Source organism: Ambystoma mexicanum, chromosome 5q (assembly GCF_040938575.1).
Source record: "Ambystoma mexicanum isolate Mex_15411 chromosome 5q, UKY_AmexF1_1, whole genome shotgun sequence".
NCBI classification, from domain to species: domain Eukaryota; kingdom Metazoa; phylum Chordata; class Amphibia; order Caudata; family Ambystomatidae; genus Ambystoma; species Ambystoma mexicanum.
In genome coordinates this window covers 121,931,932-121,953,303 of record NC_090933.1, presented here as the reverse complement: position 1 = coordinate 121,953,303, position 21,372 = coordinate 121,931,932, and the positions used below count along the sequence as shown (strand labels likewise).

The 21,372-nt window shown below is 42.4% G+C and overlaps 1 protein-coding gene across 6 annotated transcripts in view; it reads right to left on the bottom strand.

Moving 5' to 3' along the window:
• The window catches only part of FHOD3 (formin homology 2 domain containing 3), a 1,524,242-nt gene that overhangs the window by 756,219 nt on the left and 746,651 nt on the right, over positions 1-21,372 (bottom strand). The gene's annotated exons all lie outside the window — the stretch shown is intronic.

Here is a 21,372-nt window from a genome sequence, read left to right as displayed (position 1 = left end):
ACAGTCCTTACTTTGATGCAAGGAACCCACACTAAGATAAATATTGGCATTGAAAGAGCTATACATGTGAAACGCCTATTAGCCAGAGCACTCAGATAATATCAACCTGTGAAGTGTGACATCCCATGGAGAAAGCCCTTACAAGATGTGCATGTGTCACTTACCAGACCTTGTGGGCAACTGGGGGGAAATGGCAAGATGCCCACCCATGACAGAAGCCTTGTTTCCTCTTGTATAATGTATGGAATTACGACATGTGTCCTCAATTAGGCATATAGTGTGGTATATATATATTTCTTTTTTTTTTAATACAAAAAGTTTGTATCGGGCCACACCAGGCTGGAAATTGTGGTAAAATGTGTTAAAAAAACAAAGAAGATATTAAGAAAGCAAAAAAAACATGTTTTTGTCCTTCTCATTCATTTTCCCATAGAGAAAACGTCAAGGATTTTGCACGATGAAGGGCAAAAACTGCTGAACATGGCCACTGTACATGTCGGACTAATAGGTTTCTTTGGGGCACACTAGCCATGGCCTATGGCCATGCCAGTGTCCACGGCCTTTGGCCGTGGACACTGTGCATGTTACACCAATAGGTTTCATCTGAGCCCACTAGCAAGGCCTTCGGCCACAGACACTGCACATGTGGCATAGGTTTCATTGAGGCCCACTAACCATGGCCTTCTGCACAGAGACCCATTACCCTCGCCCTAGGAAATGTGATCACTGCAGTTGTAAAATAACTTTTGTTCACTCTCTACCCATTCCTGCGTGATTCTCCTGAAATTCCCCCAATAACGGCATCAAACTACACATACGGCGGCATTGAAATACCCATGCCCACAGGCTTCCCTGTTATTTCCTTGATAACATTTGAAAATCCCAAACTCTTCCTTGTTCTCACAGGCCCTCACCAAGTGCCACCCTCCTCTTTACATGGTCCCCTCACTTCCCTCAATTGCTTTTTTCTTCCCTGGCCCTCTTGTGGCCATTACAATTCTGCACCTCCTCAGAGGTATTCTAGCTTTTCTCACCTTCCCCAGAGGCTCACAGTCCCCAGAGCCCTGGTTCTATCCAGGCTGGACTACTGTAACAGTCTCTCAATCTTCCTACCTGTATTCTCTGACCTCTTCAACTTATCCAGAACAGAACAACAAGATTTATCCTTGGCCTCAAGCCCAGGCACCGCATCTCTCCGGCGCTGAAATCCCTTCACTGGGTCCCCGTGGCTGCAAAGATCAGGTTCAAGTCCCTCTGCATAGTCCACAAGGCTTTCTGGGGCCTTGGCCCCTACTATCTACAATGCTCTCTTCCTAAATACTCTCCCTCCAGAGCCCTCTGCTCTGCCTCCTCCAACTCTCTGCGGGTGAGCCATTTTTCCAAACAGAGATTTGGGGGTAGATTCTTATCCTCTGCAGGTGCCTCCCTCTAGAACAGCCTACCTGCCTCTTTCCGTCTTGAGTCTGACCTCCTTAAGTTCCGGAAACTCCTCGAGACTTTCCTCTTCTGATGATCAACCTTTTTTGTCTTGTATGTTCCTCTCTCGCTCCACCCCTTTTTTTTCTCACCTCCACTCTTTGTCATGCACTTATACCAGTATAAATGCCTCTGGCCTAGTATGCTAGTTTTACTGTTAGATCATTCAGAATCTTCAAAGCCTACGAATGACAATGATATCCCTTGTTCCCTTCCCGCTTTGAAGGATTTCACTTGTGTATAAGCGCTTTACAAATAAACAATTCACCCCATGTCACTGTTTGGTTCATGTGCCGCATTTTCTTCTCCAAGGTGAACTTGATTGAAATGCGAGTGCTGAATTTCAGGTTTTTTTGTGTTAAATCTGATTAACTTATCTCTCTCTTAACAAATGTCTTTCCACTGAATTTAAAGGGTTTGGGTATAGCTTTGTTTCCTCAGGGCTCACTAGCCATGACCTTTTGCCGTGGGCACTGCACATGTTGTACCAATATTTTTCTTTTGGGTCCACTAGCCATGGCCTTCAGACATGGCCAGTGGCCACGGCCAAACATGTTGCATAGTTTGACGTCTCACTAGCTATGGCCTTCGGCCATGTCCTCTGTACGTGCTGCACCAATATCTTTCTTTTGGACCCACTAGCCATGGCCACCGGCCATGCCACACCATTCACTTGTTACCAAACACATACTGCCCTGTACCCAGTAGATTTAGGCACTGCAGATGATAAAACTTTTTTTTCAAACTCCTTATTCCTGCTATAATTTTACAGGAATCATTTCCAATAACATAAATTCCTGTGGTAGAGTGGTGGGTCGCCGATTCCCAGAATACCGGGAAACATTTCTCAGAATGAAAAAGTCTTCCACATCCTCAAAGGAACTTACCATGTGTCCACCTTCTTTTTCCCAGATCTCCTCACTTCACTCTGTAGCTTTTTCTCTCCCTAACCCTCCCCTATTACCCCGTATAACGCATCACTTTGTGTGACACACATTTTATTCTGAGCGCCTCTTGCGGCATTGCTGCTGTAATTTAATAAACCTAATAATAACCTAATAAATATAAATACAATAGAAATACAAATCTTGTGAGATTCACACAGTTTTCCCCTGATGAAACGAAAATGTTCTACCCGTAACTGGCTCCCCAACCCACCCCCAAATCTCCAACTTCTTGCCCACTCCCGACTTCTAGCCTGATGTGATTGCTATTGGTATTGGTATTTATATACAGCCTTTGGCCAAGCAATCTAAGTGCTGTTGTTCAAAACAACCAGTATTCCCCTAGGAGTGATTACATAAACAGAACAGTTTTGAGTCTCTTTCTGATGTCGAGAACGTTACTAGACTCTGTATGGCTGTAGGGGAGTTCATTCTAAAGTTTGATGGCATCTTTTTCCTCTCCAAATCGCATTTTTAGTTCTTTCATTTGCAGCTTCTCCCAGTAATAGCATGGGAATCACCTGCATCAAGTCAAGAAAATAGTGACTTTTCATTTCTGAAAAGTCTCTCAACAACTCTGCTGCAAAGCACAAAGGCAGATATATTTAGAGGTTTTAAGGTACAGGGGGCACCCCATGTCTCTTTCGATATTTGCTACAAACTACTGGATGGATTTACCCCAAGCCAGTCAAAGAAATTAAGTCAATGCATGGTGCCCAAATTGTTTCTTATTTGGTCCAAATCTGCCCCACAGTTTTCGGGCTATGGCTGTCCAAAAACTGCCTTTTTACTCTATGACAACATGATTGGGAGTAGGCTGAAAACTGTGTTTTTAGGTTTTCTTAGTAACTTTTTCATTTTTAAACAAATTGTTCCCGAAATGTCCAATTTGGGAGGCTTAAATGGAGGCCTGGACAAACATTTTCTTTAGAAAATGGCATCCAAATCCATCCAGAGAATCACCAAGACAGATATAAAGGTTTTTAGGAGCAGGGGGCACTACTGGATGGTTTTAACCCAAACCAGTCAAGGAAATTAAGTCAATGCTTTGTGCCCAAATTGTTTTTCATTTGGTCCAAATCTGACAAACGGTTTTCGCGCTACAGCTGTTCAAAAACTGCACTTTCCTCTACGAGAAAATGAATGTGAGTAGGCTGAAAACAGCGCTTTTATGTTTTCTTAATATCTTTTTCATTTTGCAATACATTGTTCCCCAAATATTCAGTTTCACGGTGCCTTTGACAACCCTTTGGTTTAGAAAGTTCATCCAAATCCATCCAGAAAGACAAAAGCTATAAGCCTCGCTCAGGATCCCTGCTGTAAAAAGCACCAAGGCTGATATAAAGGTTTTAAGGAGCAGCCCACCCCTTCTCTGTTAAATATTTTAAAAACTACTTGATCAATTTACCCCAAACCAGTGAAGAAATGCAAGTCCATGCTTTGTGCCTAAGTTGTTTCTTATTTGGTCCAAATCTTGCCAGCATTATTTTGCGCTACAGCTGTTCAAGAACTGTACCTTTTCCCTATGGAAAAATAAATGGGCTGGAAACTGTGAAATTGTGGTGTTTTGTTTTCTTAATAACCTTTTCACTTTATAACATTTTGTTCCCAAAATGTGCAGTGGGGGGAGGAGAGAGGCCTTGACAAACCTTGTTTTTCGAAATTTTGTCCAGATCCATGCAGCAAGTCAAAGGCTACTAGCAACAGAATTTATTTTTTGGGGCGGGGGATACTGCTTTTTCATTTCTGAAATGCCTCTCAGTCTCTCTGTTGCAAAGCACCATGCGAGATATAGCTATATTTTTGGGAGCAGGGGGCACCCCACCCTCTTCTCAGTCAAATATTTTAAAAACTACTCGACACAATAACCCCAGACCCCACCTGGAAATTGAGTCAACACTTCGAGCCCAAGTTGTTTCGTACCTGGTGCAATTCCATCCAGCAGTTTTGGCAGTGTGCTTGAGCATAAATTAAACATTTTCTCTATGGGAAAATGAATTAATGTTGACTAGGCAGAAACAGCATTTTTTTTACTTTTTTAAAGATCTTTCCCAAAATGTAGTCTCAGGTGTACTGTGAGTACAATATTGTTTGCAAAATTTCAGACAAATCTGTCCTATGAGTCAAAAGTTATTAGCGACTGCCGCACTACAATATATATTTTTTGCTTTCTCTCTCTCACTTTCTTATCTCTCTCTCGTAACACTTCTTAGTGAATTAGCAAATACATCACTAATAAGAACATATAAACTGCTTCTGATAAGATTTTTATAAGAAAATCAATGGGATACCTTTGGATGGGATACTATTCCTTTGTATTGCAGTATTAAGCCAAAAAGGACTCTTTAGGTTATTTTGTATTGTATTTATTCATATTCCTTTCATTTTATCGTCTTTGTTAAGCATGAACCTTCCCCCAGAGGGCTCACATGGAGCTGCACAATTCAACACTTGATACATCAAAAGAAAGAAAATAATTATTAACAGAGCTTAAAACACAAATAATGCTAAAATCAATAGATATAAAAAAGCAAATTTACTGTGATATTTTAAAACCGCACCACCTATTTAATTGAATTTCCACTGGGTCAGATTTATATAATTGGGCAAACACAAGTCTTTGTCCTGTGCAAAGCAGGCCAATGTTAATTAAACAATTTTTCTTAGGTGGAGGGCATGATACTTTGAAGCCGCCAGCCTCCTATATACGAAGTATGCATCAACAAGTTAGTTGGTATGGAACGTTGTGCCTCCTGGTCACCATGGAGATACCAGTTCAAGCCTTCATTTCGGTGTAATTCTGACTTGAATCTCAAGGCCAGTGGGTTACAGAAGTAATGCACCATCATCTTAGAAAAATATTGTCATGAGTAGGGTGGCCCATGTCAATGACTAGGATATGAATTTTGTATTGAAGCCTCTGTTGGCAAACTTCAATTTATGAAAGGTAGTTTCCTCCTGAGGATTGTCAGGATTAGAGTGGGTGTGAGAGAGTCAAAGAGCGTTCTTACCATCATAGCTGCCCAAATTCTTCCAAGGGGCTCACTCATGGCCAGCCACTATGTTGCGCAAGGTGCAACTTCTGCTTATGTCCACTAGGTGCTTCAGAAAATCCCTGTTCCTGAAATACATTAAATCAGATCCCGCACCTTGGTTCAGTGCACAGTGAGATTTCGTGCCCAAAATGTTCCGTTACCAGGCACTATCTAAGGGTGGATCTGGAGGGACCTGACATTTGGGAAGAGGATAAGCCTTACCCCCCACTTTATAGCCTAGATGCAGGGAGTTGCAGTCACGAGCCCTTCAACAGGACCCTCCCCCACATGCCTCTAGTGGACACCTCTCACAGAATCAAGCAGCACAGTTTTAGTGTTGACACAAAGGGTGTCACAGGGTACTCCAGGTCCATCACATCACCCACCCTAGTGTGGTTAATACCTCACTGCCCTGGTTTCGAAGGTCTAGCCCATCTCCAGAGTTTTACCAGCTGATACTACCTATTTCTGACTTACTGTATTGGCTCTACACAGCATAGAGTGGTAGGATTTCTTCCATATATATTTCCCACACATACAGACTTACGCCAGACCGTCTGGCCATTGTCCATGTGGATGGATCCAACCTTACATCCTCATTGGCTCTTTTCCCTTTTTTTGTTTCTCAGTGCTTCTCATCTGTTTTGTGTTCTTGCAGTTCTGCCCCCTGACTTTTCCTACCCAGGTGCTACTGGTTGATGCCTTCTAACTTGACACGGTGGCCCCATCAGGCCAACCGGTGTCACGGTATTAGTTTTATGACGGTACGATAACCTTCTTGCCAAATGACGGTATATCATGGTTATCGCGGTATAGCAGGTGGAGTTAACCAATCTTAACAAATATTTTCTAAAAGGTCATACATTGTCAGATTTATCATCACAAACAAAACCAGGCACCCAGGGCCAGAATTGGGCTTTTCAACATACTTTCCACTGAAATGCCACCCCTTGCTACCACCAAATACACGTGTGGAGAGGAGCAGGGGGGACCTGCTGCGACTGGCAAAGCAAACTGAATAGCTTTTCTTAAGTGGTCATTTAGGCTTTTAGCTCCCCCACTGGCTACTGGTGAAGATGAACATGTTGCCATTTTTATAACCTGCATGCCACAGCTCAATGGAGGCTGATGGTAGTATACGCTTGTGCGCATACACACACACACACACACGCACGCTCTCTTTACGTTACAGCCTTTAGTTTACTCACAGGCCAAAAGGTGTTCAGTAATCACAGACATGTTACCCTTTGGTATGGCAGCAGGGAATACCCACAGAGATTAGTGAATTTCTCAGTGTGACCTACTATATGTAAATTCAATGATAGAACCAGGGAAGTCCCCCATTGTCATATGTTTAGCAAACATTATCCATTATAAATAAATAAACCCCAAAGCTGCCAACCCAAAGTAAATCCTTTTCCTTCTTGGCCCTGTATTCATTCTTCCTATTGCTAACATATTGATTTTGTGTCAGGCACGTGTGGTTTATGGAATGGCATTAAAAACTGCTCCAACTGAAACTACTTGGCAGATGGCACATCCAACGGTGCAAGACCAAGACTGTGCAGCACTTGCTTACTGCAGCCTTTCCAAATCAGATAGAAAAGCACACTTAACGGTATAAACGGTATACCGGTATAAACAATGTGACCGTTATTATTGTTCAATTGAGTGGTTCATGGTATCTTTAACGGAATACCATTATACTGTTACATCCCTACTAGATATGACCAAAAAGTTCCTTTGTTTTTTGTTCCTTTCTATAGATACATCTTATTGACCTGCCTTTTTCCTGTGTTTATTTCTGTTTCTCCAAAATATATGCAGCACTCTCTGGCCGGATCCACACCTTACAAAACTTTATAAATGAATGTTATGTGAAATGACTTTTTGGAGCTGTTTAATCAAACCGGTTTCTCAGTAGCTAATCTAGATGGCCACATAAGGCTCAATGTGGATTCAATCACCACACACAAAAGATGGGCTTCAGAGCAAATAGCTGGACAAGTTTAGCAGTAACGTACCCCCGCCCCCTGTCCTGGCACATTTCCTCTGTGTTGGCATTCACACTAATTGCGGCTAGGTCACTACATTTCCTCCTACGTCAATAATTAATTGTTAATTTGTTTGAGGAACAATATCCGCATTCAAGGCAGCTTTGCATGGCAAGAAGAATCTGGGCATCACTAATTGGCACTTTGTTGCCATGGTGATAATTGAAAGGGGCGACGTATTCTTTTCAGGTCAGACAGAGCGCGCCTACCAAGCCACTGGTACGCCTTCGACACCTGCCCGTGGCTAATGCCGGCATAGACACCCCAGACATTAAAGGACAGCATACAATCGAGTCAATGGGCCTCATTACGACCCAGGCGGTAAGTTACCGCCTGGGCCGTGACTTTACCACCATGGCGTAAACTACGTTTACGCCATGGTGGTTGGCGGATTTACCGCCCCATTCCAACCTTGGCGGGGCGGTAAATCCCCATTTTCCCATTTTCCCTTCCCCATTCCCATTTTGCCCCATAGGGCATAATGGGAGTGGGGAAGGCGTTAATTACGCCACCGTAAATTACGGTGGCGTAATTAACATCAAGGTCCCTTAGCGCCATGGATTTTAACACCTGCTAAAAGCAGGTGTTAAAACCTCCATGGCGCTAAGGGACCTCGGAATCAGGCGGTAAGGGTCGGCGCTGTTTATGCTGCCGTAAAACCCCTTACCGCCTGAGTCGTAATGAGGCCCAATATCATTTAAAAACAGAACGTTCAGTTAAACAACGAGGAAGTGGGTACCATAAATCATGCAGTATTGAATTTTGGGATAGGAGAATGCTAAAATAGGTCTGGGGTGAGAGGAATTTATGTTGCCCGGAGAATTCTCCATGGCTATGCCATGCTATTTTTTTATTGGGGCGCCACACTATTATTTCTATTCAAATTTCACTAGATCCATAAATACATTTTATATTGCAACTCGTAGTTTGTTTTCATGGCATGGAATAGAGCCAGGCCTTTTAAATACTTTCCTTGTGGTAGAAATGTCCCATTAAAGGAGTCAGACCAAATGGAAACTGTCATATCACACAGCACTTTGCTATATGGTGGCAATCTTGAAATTGTGCCATTATTGTAAGTTTTCAGACTCTTTTAATTACAAAATGGCCCCCACTTACTCGGATTGTCTTATATGGTATGTGTTGAGGGATGAAATGAAGAGCAAGAGTGAGAAAGCATCCAGTAGCAAATGCCAGGAGCTATGGCATCTGGTGGCATCATGCATTCTGTTTTGATATCTAAACACTCCTGTAGATGTTATCATTTAAGCCAAAGAGAGATGCATGCAATCCTCACTCATTGACAGTGCAGACAATAGAAGAAATCTAGTCTGAGATATCACATCCTATGCAGTTAGGGTAACTGCCAGAGTTATGTGGGTGTGTTCACAAATTACTTCTGGCTACGCCGTTAGCCACAGGCCTCAGCCGCATTGTCATAACTCAGGCCCCCGACCTAACCCCACAGGAGATATAATCCCAGAGTAAAATGTTTCTATTTCCTGCACAGTTGATGACTAGCATCACAGTGAAACGATAAAAAAAGTTCCATCTTCCTGTCTGAGAAGCTCACCATCTATGAAGGCCTACGAGGTACGGTACTAGAAGCCCTAACAGACCAGAACCAGAAAACAGACCTTTGCCTGGACAAGCGAGGAATTGAAAGTTCTGCTATGAAGGGACACCTCATCACCCTATGATCCTTGATCGCACAGCTGCCCTGTCCTCCTCCTTCTATACAGTCTCCAGTTCTTTTTCATCACTCTGTTGCTTCTATTTATATACATTCAAACATACAATTAAAAAAGGCACACTTGTGGAAAATTGAAGATTACAAGGCAAAGTATCAAAAGTCAATAAGTGTGAAACAGAAAGCAGCTACACAACCTAAGATAAGTCCACAATGGATTGCTCATGAAATCCGACATTACTATATATATGACATCACTAATAACACAAACTATGGTGCATGACAAAATTGAAGAAAAATGATATGACAACACCAATTGCTTCAACGATGAATTCACTAGTGACATGACATCACATCAATAATGACAAGTCACAAAAATCATATTGTGGTAGCAGTACTTCGAGCATTTCGCATACTCTTCTCTTCACTTTTCATTGGTCTTTTGCACTCTTCATTAAAAATATGGTTGCATATCTTTGAACTATATTTCTTTATAAGGTTGTGTTCAAGGGAGCGAAGAGCAGGGGGACTGCAAATTGCAAATCTCTAGATACTTGGCAGTACGACTCCCAAGAGGCTTCATCATTGCCTATGCTGGCTAGGGCTGATGGAAGTTGTAGTGGAAAACATATGGAGGGCCAAAGTTTGCAGACCTCTAGGAAAGAGGGACCACGTTAGGTGCACCTTTACTTACCCTAAAGTTATTCCAGTGGTGACTTGGAAGTCGGTAAGAGATTTAGGTCTAATTTGCCATGATTTCCAAGAATTAAGGTAAGTATTATTATTTTTGCAGCATACTTTTCTTTCACTTCCTTGGAAGGTAGGAAAGTGAACTGAAAATAGAGTGAATCTTCATAGTGCAGCCTTGATGTGAGGGTGGAATTTGCAATGGCATATTTTCCTACAATGGGCAAAATATGGGCACGTTTTCCAGGAGATGGATGCAAAGAGGGAATTGATGCTTTTAATGGTCCCTCTATGATCTTTACCCTCAGTAGTTGTAGAAGTTAAAGACATGTGCATGAAGCAGTCAGGCAGGTAGGTGAGATCACATTCCACCCACTATTGCACTCTTCATTACTTACCAGTGTAACAGAGAATTGTTTGTAAAGTCTCGGTACAGAACACAATGATCCATTCATAGCCAAGGAACACCTACTGTAATGCAAGGTCTCCAAATGTGCTCCCACAATGCAAGACCCGTGCTTCCTCTTCATTTCAAAATGCCCTGCTCTGGTCCCTGGAAGCGGTGGGGGAACGGTCTCTGGGAAAAACTCTCTAGACAGGTACAGTATACACAGCTATTACAAAAGTTACTCTGGAAAGAGTTTATTAAGGTAGGATTATAAGGTAGGAGGGGGCACTTCCACTTTCAAAAAGGGAGAGGAGATGGAGCTTTATGACAGATTTGAAAGCAGGGATGGTGGTGGCATGCTTATATGAGAGTGAAGGACAATCCAGTGAAGGAGGGCAAAGGAGTGGGAGAAATATGCAGCACCAGCGGACAGGGAACAGAGCCATTGAGCAATGCGCGTGGGTGAGTTGGGGAGTAGTGGGCGATTGAGTCAGCAAAGTAAGTAAGGGATACACCATGGATACATTAAATGACTAGAAAACATTTGAAATGGTTTGGTGGTGCTTGGCGACCAGGGTAGAATTGAGCCTGCCAGGAGACAGGCGAGGTTGCATAGAGTGTGTGTAACAACATTTAGAATATTGGTGAAGGTGACAAAGGAGTACAGAAGGTGATCGGGGGTAAGCTGGCGCAATAACAATGGAGAATGAATTTGAGGGTTGAGGTAAGAGTTTTAATTGAGCGGTTGGTAAGGTAACGTAGGATAACATAACAAAGGTGTGCAACTGTCCCATTACGTACAGTTGCTCTCTTTCTGTTATTCAACTTCAGAACATTATCCTTCATCTATAAATCTAAACCAAAGAGGCACAGGATGAATCATGGCCCCTGGCTGGACTCTATTTCCATATGAAAATATGTAAGTGGATCCCCTGGACTTGCAAGGGCATGAATCTGTGACTCTGCTTTCTGGTAGTGTAAGCATTTGGGAGGCCTGATAATGCAACGCTCAGCAAGATACCAACCCTCAGACAAGCCAAGAAATTCTGAGATGGCCCTGGTGGTGATTTGGTGCAGCACAAAAAAAACATAACATAATATACCAGCTCAAAACAGAAACAAAATAATACAACCAACTTGCCTTGTTTTCCCTGCCTAAAGGGAAACTTTCTAACATTTTCAGACCTATGGACGGTTTTTGTTGTGGGTCAGTGATATTGTTTGCTATATGGATTTTCTTTTTGTATCAGCTGAATTAAATCAACCTTTCAAATATCTTGCATTACATTTATCTTACATTCTGCAAAACCACTAAGCTATGCATAGGCAAAGAGTGCATAATCACACAATCAGTGTGCAGTAAAATCAACAGAAAGATGGTAATTGCTAAAAGAAAAGGCAGGGATGTTTAAAGTGACAATTAAATATCAAAGCATCAAAGTGAATTAATTCAACACATAAGACCACATAAGTGATCATGTTGTGCCCTGTGGAATGTCAATTATGATTGTCAATGATCTCCAACTTTAAACATTTTAAGAAGTTGATGGTTGCGATTTGTAAGGGTAGGTTGCCAGCACTCTGAATTAATGCCCAACACAGTTCTTGATGTGTAAGACACAAATATTTACAATGTCTTGTGTATTATATTTCACGCAAAGCTCGAAGGGCACCACATTCTGAAATGATGTGCTCCAGAGTCTCGCAAACGTCTCCCATCAAACAAAAACGGCAGTAGTTGTCAATTGTGGCTATTTGTTTCCGCTTTGCTTGCACATCTCTGGTGTTCCATAAATTGAAACATAGTCTTAGAATATCATTACGAATTATATGAGAGGGACACTGAATCAAGTAGGGTGGCAAGGTTCATGCTTTTTTATGAGGAAATCGGGATGACTCTACGTTATAATATGAGAAACATAAGGTATTGGTAGTTATCCAGTCCAGATTAAACAATTTAGATTTGGCCTTATCGGGATTCTGGATTAATAGCTCTAATGACACATCTGCCACATTTAATATGTGGGAGACCCTTGTAAGCCATTGTTTATTGTGTGGTTGACTGGTGGTAAATATGTAATCTGTCAAGGTTTTCAATAGGACATTCATTGTAGTTGAAATCAAACATTTCCTGAAAAAAGCACATAGACGCCATTGATGTATTGCATTCATAGAAATCAACCCTAGTTCATATCTAATCCAGGTTATTGGTACGAAACTTGGTAGATGTAAAATATGGCACCAATATTTAGCTTCCCATTTATCAAATGGAAGCTTTAAATTAATATTTAGGGTTTTGAGGCCGTACAAAAGAGCTGGAACAGCTTTCATATTCCACAACATCAATGCTGGTTTTATAGAAAATGACCATTTTTTAAACATTATTTTGGCTTGGGAGAGAAATTATGTAAGTTTTGTCTCCACTTGTGCTATGTGAGCTTTTGCATTGTACTGGCCTTCAAAAATTATTCCTAGGTAAGTGTACTGGGAACCATTTGTATGGGAAGCTGATCAAATGTCCATACATACGATAATGCACCTCGCCGCTTGGGTGAATAAGCTACAATTTGAGTTTTGCTTAAATTGATTTTCAGTTCATTGTCTTGAGTATAACTGAAGAACGCCTCTAGAAGATGCTGCAGACCTACTTGGGTTTTAGATATTAGAACTAGGTGGTCTGCGTACATCAGCGATTGAATGGATTGGTTTTGGAGTCTAGGAGAGTCCGACGTTACCTTTATCAGAGCTGTTCGGACGTCATGAATAAAATAGTTAAATATTGCTGAAGCTAGGAGACAGCCTTGCTTCAGACCCCGAAATGTACTGATCTGTTCAGACAGCAAGCCATCTGGGGTTAGTCGGACTCTAATAGAGGTTTGGGAGTGTAATGAGTGTATGATGTCATATAGTGTCGCTGGGCAATTGTCTCTACACAATTTAGTCAGCAGGAGAACCCGGCTAACTGAATAAAAGGCGGCATTTAGATCCACAAATGCAAAGAAGACTTGTTGTTTAAACTTCTGGCATTGTAATTTGATAGAATTGAGAGCAAACAAGTTTATAGCTGTTCCCATGCCTGCAACGAAACCTGTTTGGTGTGGGTCTCATAAATGATGGTGCAGAGTCCAGGCATTAAATTCACAGCGGACTAAATTAGTGAATATTTTTCCTGGCGCATCCAATAGGGCGATCGGCCGGTAGTTGGCAGGTGTACTTCGATCGCCCTTTTTAAAAATGGGAACAATAATGGACGTTTTCCAAGAGAGGGGGATGGTTCGAGTGGACAGGATTCTTTTAAAGATGGAATATAGAATATCTGCCCATTCATCAGGATGGGTTTTGAACATAGAGTTCGAAAGTCCATCTGGACCCATCGCCCTGGAGGAACTTGCTTGCATAATGATGGCACGTATTCTATCTGTGGAAATTTCTAATTGCCACATAGAGGGAGAAGAAGGTGAGTAGTCAATTTTTGAAAATGCAGAGTCTGCATATAAAGAAGAAAAGTGGGAAATCCAGTCCACTTCCTTAACGCCATTAATTTGTGCGCCGCCTTGCAGATGACATTTGTAGTTATTCAATAAATGCCACATATTGGCAGAATTTTTATTCGACATGGCTTTTAACATGGTCTCGCTGTCGCATTGGAATACAGCTGCCTGTCTACTCTTCAGCCAGTTTTTATAGCAGCATTTGGCTGTTTTTAGGTGTTGCCACCGTAATGGATCCAAAGATGCCGCTATTTTATTTTAAGATTTTTGTATTCTGCTTTAATACGGTGTATATCTGCATTGAAAATATGTGAGTGTCTTATTGTGTTATACCGAGGGATTGTGATGGTCTTCCTGAATGAACTGAGCAGACCCGAGTATTCCTTGGTTTCATCTTGCAAAACATTTTGTTCCACACTATTTTGAAAACTGGAAAGAGTGTTAAAATTCCATCGGAGCCGATTTCTAGCAGCATTAACAGTTACCTGTGCATATGGGGTTAGTTTGTCTCTGATTGGTATCACATTCCAAGTAGAGTGTACAGTTAACAACCTATGATCGCTATGTACGTGGTCACGGATATCAAGTTTAGTTACATTTTTGAATAGACGAGCACTCATATAGATAAAATCAATTGTGCTTTTGCTAGACCCACGCTGCCAAGTGTGTTGAGAAGGAATATCTCCAGCAATCGCCCCATTAAGCATATGAAAATTACGGTCTTGCATAAAGTTATTCCATCGCTGGGCATTCTGAGAGATATTTGTGATTTTCAAACAGTCCAGGTTGACATCCCCCGCAATGATAGTATCTGAGATGTTATTATGCATCGCTATTAGGTCTAAAATCCCATATAGACCATCATAAAAGATGTCATCAGACATAACGCTGGTATTTCTTTAGATGTTAATAAGCGCTAACATTTGCGTGTGACTGCCAACTTGCACTAGTTGTATTTGCGCCCCAGCAGATGACCAAGGCTTGACATGCAGCCCACTTTCAATGTGCACTGCGACAAGAAGACCAGAGGACGGTCTACCTCCACTTGGCAATGCGGGAAGCAGCGCAATTTCATATCCGTCCCACAGTGGGCAATCAATGAGCCAGGTTTCTTGTAAAGCTAACACCTGGCAAAGATCAACAAATTTGGAAATGGAAGACTGCAAGTGGGAATTGCCCCTTGTATTCCAACTTGCTATTTTAAAAGGGGCTACACTTATTGGTGGTTAATAATCGTGAGTCACACCACTTTGAACAGCTACATTATCTTGATTTACTCCACGATAAATGTTTGGTTTCACATAGTCATTTTGAACTTTAGGGTGTACCTCAGAAGGATCTTCTGCTAGAAGAAAACCCATTTCAAACAGTTGCATTCTGCATTTCCAAATGGATTCACGCACCACACCAGACGGGAGCCATAGCCTGACAATTGCTCGAGATAGCTCAGAAATTAATTCAATTTGATCAATATCTTGTGTTCATACATTGCATAGATCAGGGATGTCCCCAAAGATGTTTAACACACTTTGACGATTTAAGTCATAGGAAGGGAAATTCCCATCTCTACATTTCAAGATGAAGGTGTGGAAGTGTGCCCTACGTGGGTGTATATGGCGTGACACTGAATGGAGATTGTGAGTTGGTGGTTTCCATGTTAATTTCATGTTATCAGTGTTTGTATGACGATCATTAGGTGTTTCCTCCTGCACCTGTTGTTCTTTGCGACTGACATGTTGTGGATTGTGTTCATTTACAGTTGCCTCACCGCAGGGGTGATGTTTTGCACCCTTGCAATATTCACAGCCAGGTATTCATCTACATTCTGCTTAAAATTCTCAAACACATGTTGTGTTATCAAACCATCTGTTAACGGTACATGTAATTTTCGAGAAGAAGCATTAGCATTGGAAACAACAGGCAGAGTGGTTGGTTCACATGTTTGTGCACTGAACAATTTGTTAAACATGGTGGATGGATCACTTGCTGAATGCTTTGACACCTCGTCAACAGACTTGATTTTAGTCAGACCAAACAACTCATTGTTGAGTTTCTTTAACGTAGCGAGTTGTTTATCAGCTTCATTATTACGGGCTATCGACAGTACAAGTTGTGTCAAAGGGGATATTGGGCCACTCCGCTTAGCTTTATTACCTGGTTTCTCTGTGCTTATAGTTGCTAAAGATGAGAGCGGGGGCACTTCTGGTACTGAGGTGGCAATAGGAACTGTTTCACTTTTCACATGTTCTCTTGTTTGGGAAGCAGACGTTTTGTTCAAGGCCTTGAAAAAGGAATTGAGTGTTGTTTTAGTGTGTTTAACATTCACCATGTTCTTCGTTTTCTTTTTTAATACAGAGAGCGTTTTTTTTTTATTGCTTTTGGATTTCTCACTTTCAAAGCCTCCAAGTGGCTTAAACCTTGACCTACTGGTCGTTCAGGTGGTAACACCATGTTAGTCTGTGGTTCGACAGGTGCACATTTTTGGGGTATAGGAGTGGGCTTTACTTCCTCACTTGGCTCAGGACATGGACTCATGTTTGAACGTATTATTCTAGGTATCAGAGGCAATATACAAACCCCGCTTGGCACATTTTGATTAGCAGTATCTAGCTGTTCGCTAATCTTGATCTGATTGTGCTCAATACTATCAACATTTGCATCAACATATTCACTTAAATTAATCGCTGTTCCTAAATCATTATGCACCAACATGCTTTTCGACTGAAGAGTGGAAAAATATGTCACCAACCACTTTGTTAAGTCATCAAATTGTTTTGACTGATGTGAAACTCTTGTATCCAATGACTCAAATAATTTGCATAAACACATGACAGCGGTATTAATGGCAATAAGAGCCAGCTGAATCGTGGTTGTATGCTAGTGAAAGAGATCAGCTGAAATGACTTTAGTGGTTCTGGGTGTAGGAAGTGCAAATGATTGGAGCATCGAGTTGCTAGTTTGTTCTAGTGAGTCTACATGGCTGGAAGCCTCCTCTTCCGTATGAACAACCTCATCATAACAATTCTTATCGCTCCATAATACTGGGGATTCACATTGGCTTGCATGGATGGACAGATAACTATGATCATTACATAAAGAGGGAAACTTTATGGGAGAAGTGATAATACGGGATGAGGAGTGTCTTGGTATATGATTTGTGGATACAAGCATTGTGTGATCAGATAGCGGATGTGGATTGAACTTCACACATGGTGTCTTCACTGGGGGTGGCAAATTATTTATATCAGATCCACTAGACTTGTTATAGTCAACTAAATGGGAGGCTGACATGGAAGAGATTGAAACAATAGAATCATTCATTTGATTCGCAAAAGTGAATTTTGATTTTGAAATGGATGATGTTTGCGTTGGTGTGATTGAAGTGGCTGAGAAGAAATGCTGCTGAATGAGTTCTGAATCACCTGGATTCGAAGGCTTCCTCACTAGTGCTAAGTGCGGTATGTTCTGGGGCATACTCGTCGTTAATTTGTATGCCATGATGCACTTTTTTTCCCTAATATCAAGGATGAGTCAGATTATTAAGCCAATCCACTATGATGTCTTGGTCTTTATGTCTCCCAACAGTTCAACAGATTATCTTCTCTGAGAATTGCCTGCCACAGGTAATACTCACAAGCAGATGGCAAGTGTAAATCAGCAAATGTCACAAAGATTTTTAGAGGGAATTCAAATGAATGGAGTCAATGGAGGGTCTTACAGAATTCACACATGAGCCGTCTCAGATGTCCAAGGCACACCAATTGGCTCGACTGCTCAAAGGGTAAAACCTTGCAGTCACAGTCAAGCCTAGCAATCTAGCTGGAAGCTGTATGTGTGTCGGCTGAATGCCCAGGCACACCAATTGGCTCGACTGCTCAAAGGGTAAAACCCCGCAGCCACAGTCAAGCCTAACAGTTTAGCTGAACGCTGTATGTATAGACACGCTTGCTCAATGCATCAAGTTCCGCAGTTACAGTTGCTAAGAGTGCAGTAATGGGCTACTACAGCCCTTGTGGATTGTTCAAGTTATCGTGCCTGAAGCATCAAAAAGGAGGGTTCATTAGATTGTTTGTTGGAGCGAACTGCGAACTGTTCAATAATCGCTCACCTCCTGTTTTGGTCTTCAGTCGTATTTTTGACGTTCACGCTGTCTCCCAGATTAATGTGCGATCTTATACAGTTCTGCTTCCTTCACAGGGGTTGATAAGATGATGGTGGATTGCCCGCTATTGTCAAAACCTGGTTGGGGCACGGGGGGAGGGCTTCCCGCTTCACGCTTCCTTCACCTTCAGAGCCAAACAGCAGCCTAACAGCTCTATTCCCACGAACGCGCCGCCCTTGACACTGCAGCCGGGCTTCACTATATGGATTTAATATTATTAACGACAAACGATTAATTGGAAATAGAGAGATTGTTGGGCAAGATTTACAGAGTTACAGTCGTTTTTCCTAGAAAGCAGTGGTCATAGTCTTTGTGAGATTATCTGAATAAAAGTTACCTTCTAGATAGACCACATCACAGACAATATGAACTGCTGCCTAGTTCGTCATCCATTAAAAATGAGACACATGAGCAGCCCTACAGATAAGGGGTTTGTCTGCCACTTTTACTCCCTAAAAATTGCCAAATACTCCTAAAAAATTAAAATAGCGAGTAAAAATACTGGCAACAAAAAAATAGAAAAACAAAATGTAGGACCTTGTGCCCCGGTTTTCATCCACACCGCTCCATGGATATGTTTGGACCATTAGTGCATGTAGTACCCACAGGAAGATCATCACTGCCTGAGGCACACCTGTAACTTTCGATGTGCATAAATAACTAAGTGCATGCAAAGACATATTATTGCAAAACATTCCATTTTCCAGTTAAAACATTTTTACTTGCTTATGAAATCCTCCCATTGGGAATGGGATTTTGTTTTTTACTAACCAAAAAAATCATTTTACTCCCAGCTTTAAAAAATAGGGAGTAAAATATTCCCACTCCAAAATGTTATCTGTAGCATTGCATGTGCGGCCCTCTCCGGGAGTGGCCCTGGAATGGATACAATTTTTCCTGCCGATCTTGTCTGAGATAGAGCTCTACCTCTTATTGCTTCATAGTTCAGTGCCAGGGTCTGTCCCGTTCGGCCCTGGCGTGCAGCTTGGAGATTCGAAAAGTGAACCTAGGAGGCTGGATGAGTCATGTGACCGAGAGACTGACCCAGAAGCATTGCGGAGGCTGTGATTGGATTACAAGACCTGCACGCAGTAGACGTCCGATGAACCCGGAAGCTACAACACATGGTGAGCTTTGTAATCAGCTGCCTGAACCGGTGGCGTATGGGCGTGTATCTGCCTTCCTTGGATTGGAGCTCCCGTCAGGAGGATCGTTGGGGCATGTGCATTGGACGCCTCGACCAGTCTCCTTCAGTGTGCGGGGCTCGCAGTTTTCAGTCGATGGATGGATGTCGCCACTTATGCCAACACAGGTCTGTAGTCCTTTCTGTGTCGTGTGCAAAATGGGACCCTTAAATACAGGCTACCCTCCGCCAAGGCGTCTGTGGCATGATGTGCTCAGCCAGTGTCTCTGCGGCGAGCTTGTGAGGTGGATGGACGAGTTCTTTAACCCTTCCCTCCTTCCCAACTTTTTACATAACTCTGGCTGCAGATCATTACCAGGCTGCCTTTCATTGCTGAGCCGGAACATTTCACAGCCTGGACACAGTGGAGGCTGGGTTAGCTGGGTCGCATGCTGGGCTAGGTCATGCCCCAATGATACCTTTGGATGGTTTCCCAGCAGCTTGCTATCAGAAGATAATTCGTGCTTGCATCTGTTTGTGTTCCAAGACAGTACTTTCTGGGAGAGATGTGTTTTTTACTATTTTTGAGTTTGGAACATGTGCAGGGATGGGGGGAGAAGTCGTTGCACAACCAGCCTACTTCCAACATATAAAATCTTTCACGTCTGGCTGGTATCATTGGCATTTTGTGAGTGCTCGCTCATCGACCTCTGCGTGTTTTATCTTTGACAAGGGCACCCTGGTATTATAAAGAAGTTCTGCAACCGCCGTTATCTCCGTTTGGATGCACTTGTTAATGACATACTGAACTGTGGCATATTCTGAGCTACTATCTATTCAGAGCACTGCATTATTAAATCATTTACACATTTGTGCTCCGAGACATGGAATGTGCTCTCCGGCTGTAGGGGCTAATCTTCCGGTGATCCCCTTTGCTACATCTATCTGTGCAACATAGAATTTTGTTGGTCTTTCGGAATGCCGGAGTGTGCTGTTCACCCAGGAGAGCCTACTATTCTGGGGAGCCCGGTTCCACTCTGCTGCCTCTCCCGACCCCTCTTTCCACTGCCAATGTGCAAATGGAGGTCTGATTAATGGAATTGACGGATTTCCATCATGTGCAGACACATCTAAAGTTGGTTAAGCCTGCCCAGGGAAGTAAAGAGACGGGGACATTATTAGTCGAAGGCACCTGAGTTTTATGTGTAAGGTTGCACGGTCTAGTGGTGCATTACTACTGATGTTAACAGTACAAGTGGTGCTGCCGTGACTGCATACTAGCCAAACTGGTATCGAAGTGTTCAGCAGGGTGGTATGAGGCTCTAGTGTCAAGCAGGGGTATTTTTATTAATGTCTCATGTCATTATCATGTCTGATCGCGCTTTGCTGCCTTGTATGTCATAGGCCTGCTTGGAATGGATGCCTTGCCTGTTTAGTAGATGCATGATTTCGGGTGCTAGCAGGGTGTATGGCTGTTTCTTCTTTTTAGCCCCCCAAGCTATACATTGTAGCCTCTTATAGTTATCTTATGCTACATCTGGTCCTTTACCTGATTGGTGCTCTGGCTCTGGCTATTGGCAAACTTAATTGGTACCTGGAGTCACAATGTGGTGAATGTTTTATCCCTCATACTCTTGTTTTAGTTACAGACTATGTTGTAAATGTTGGGTATTCATGATTACGGCATGTTCGCTGTGTCCTAGCTGACTCCTGTCCTACTCGTATACAGTGGGCATTGGCAGCCGTATCACATACTGCTTCAATGAGTTCTGTCTGAAAAAAGGTAGGCTGTCAAAACATTGATTGTATTAAGAATGATTTTATCCATTTATTAGCTAGATGGTCTTGATACTTTTGTGATGTTGTACTCTCTGATACATTCTGGGGTGCTATACAAGCAGGCCCTAAGGGTGATTCAAGGTGAACTTCTCTCATCTATTAATTAGAGGTTGGCGCATGCATAATGCAAATGTGGATTTTCTGTGTGCCTTTGTTCCTCACCTTTCAGCTCCTTGGAATTTTCGGGAGAGATCAGTGGTGGTAGCTGGAATGGGCGCCTCCATGCCTTCTGGCCCCGATATTCCTCTTGCTTGGATTGTGTTGGTTTCACCTGCCCTGTTTGCACACTCCCACCAATTCCCTGTTATGAGTGTGCTCTTGATGGGAGAGTATATTTGGACCCGGGAATAGAAGTGGCTGCATAGTGATGTGAGGGGACTGTCTGGTGTTCCCAGCCTCATTCAGTAACTTCATGCAGACACTTTTGTTTGTAAGGTGCAGTGAGAATGCAGTTAACCTGTGATTAAATGTACACTTGAAAAA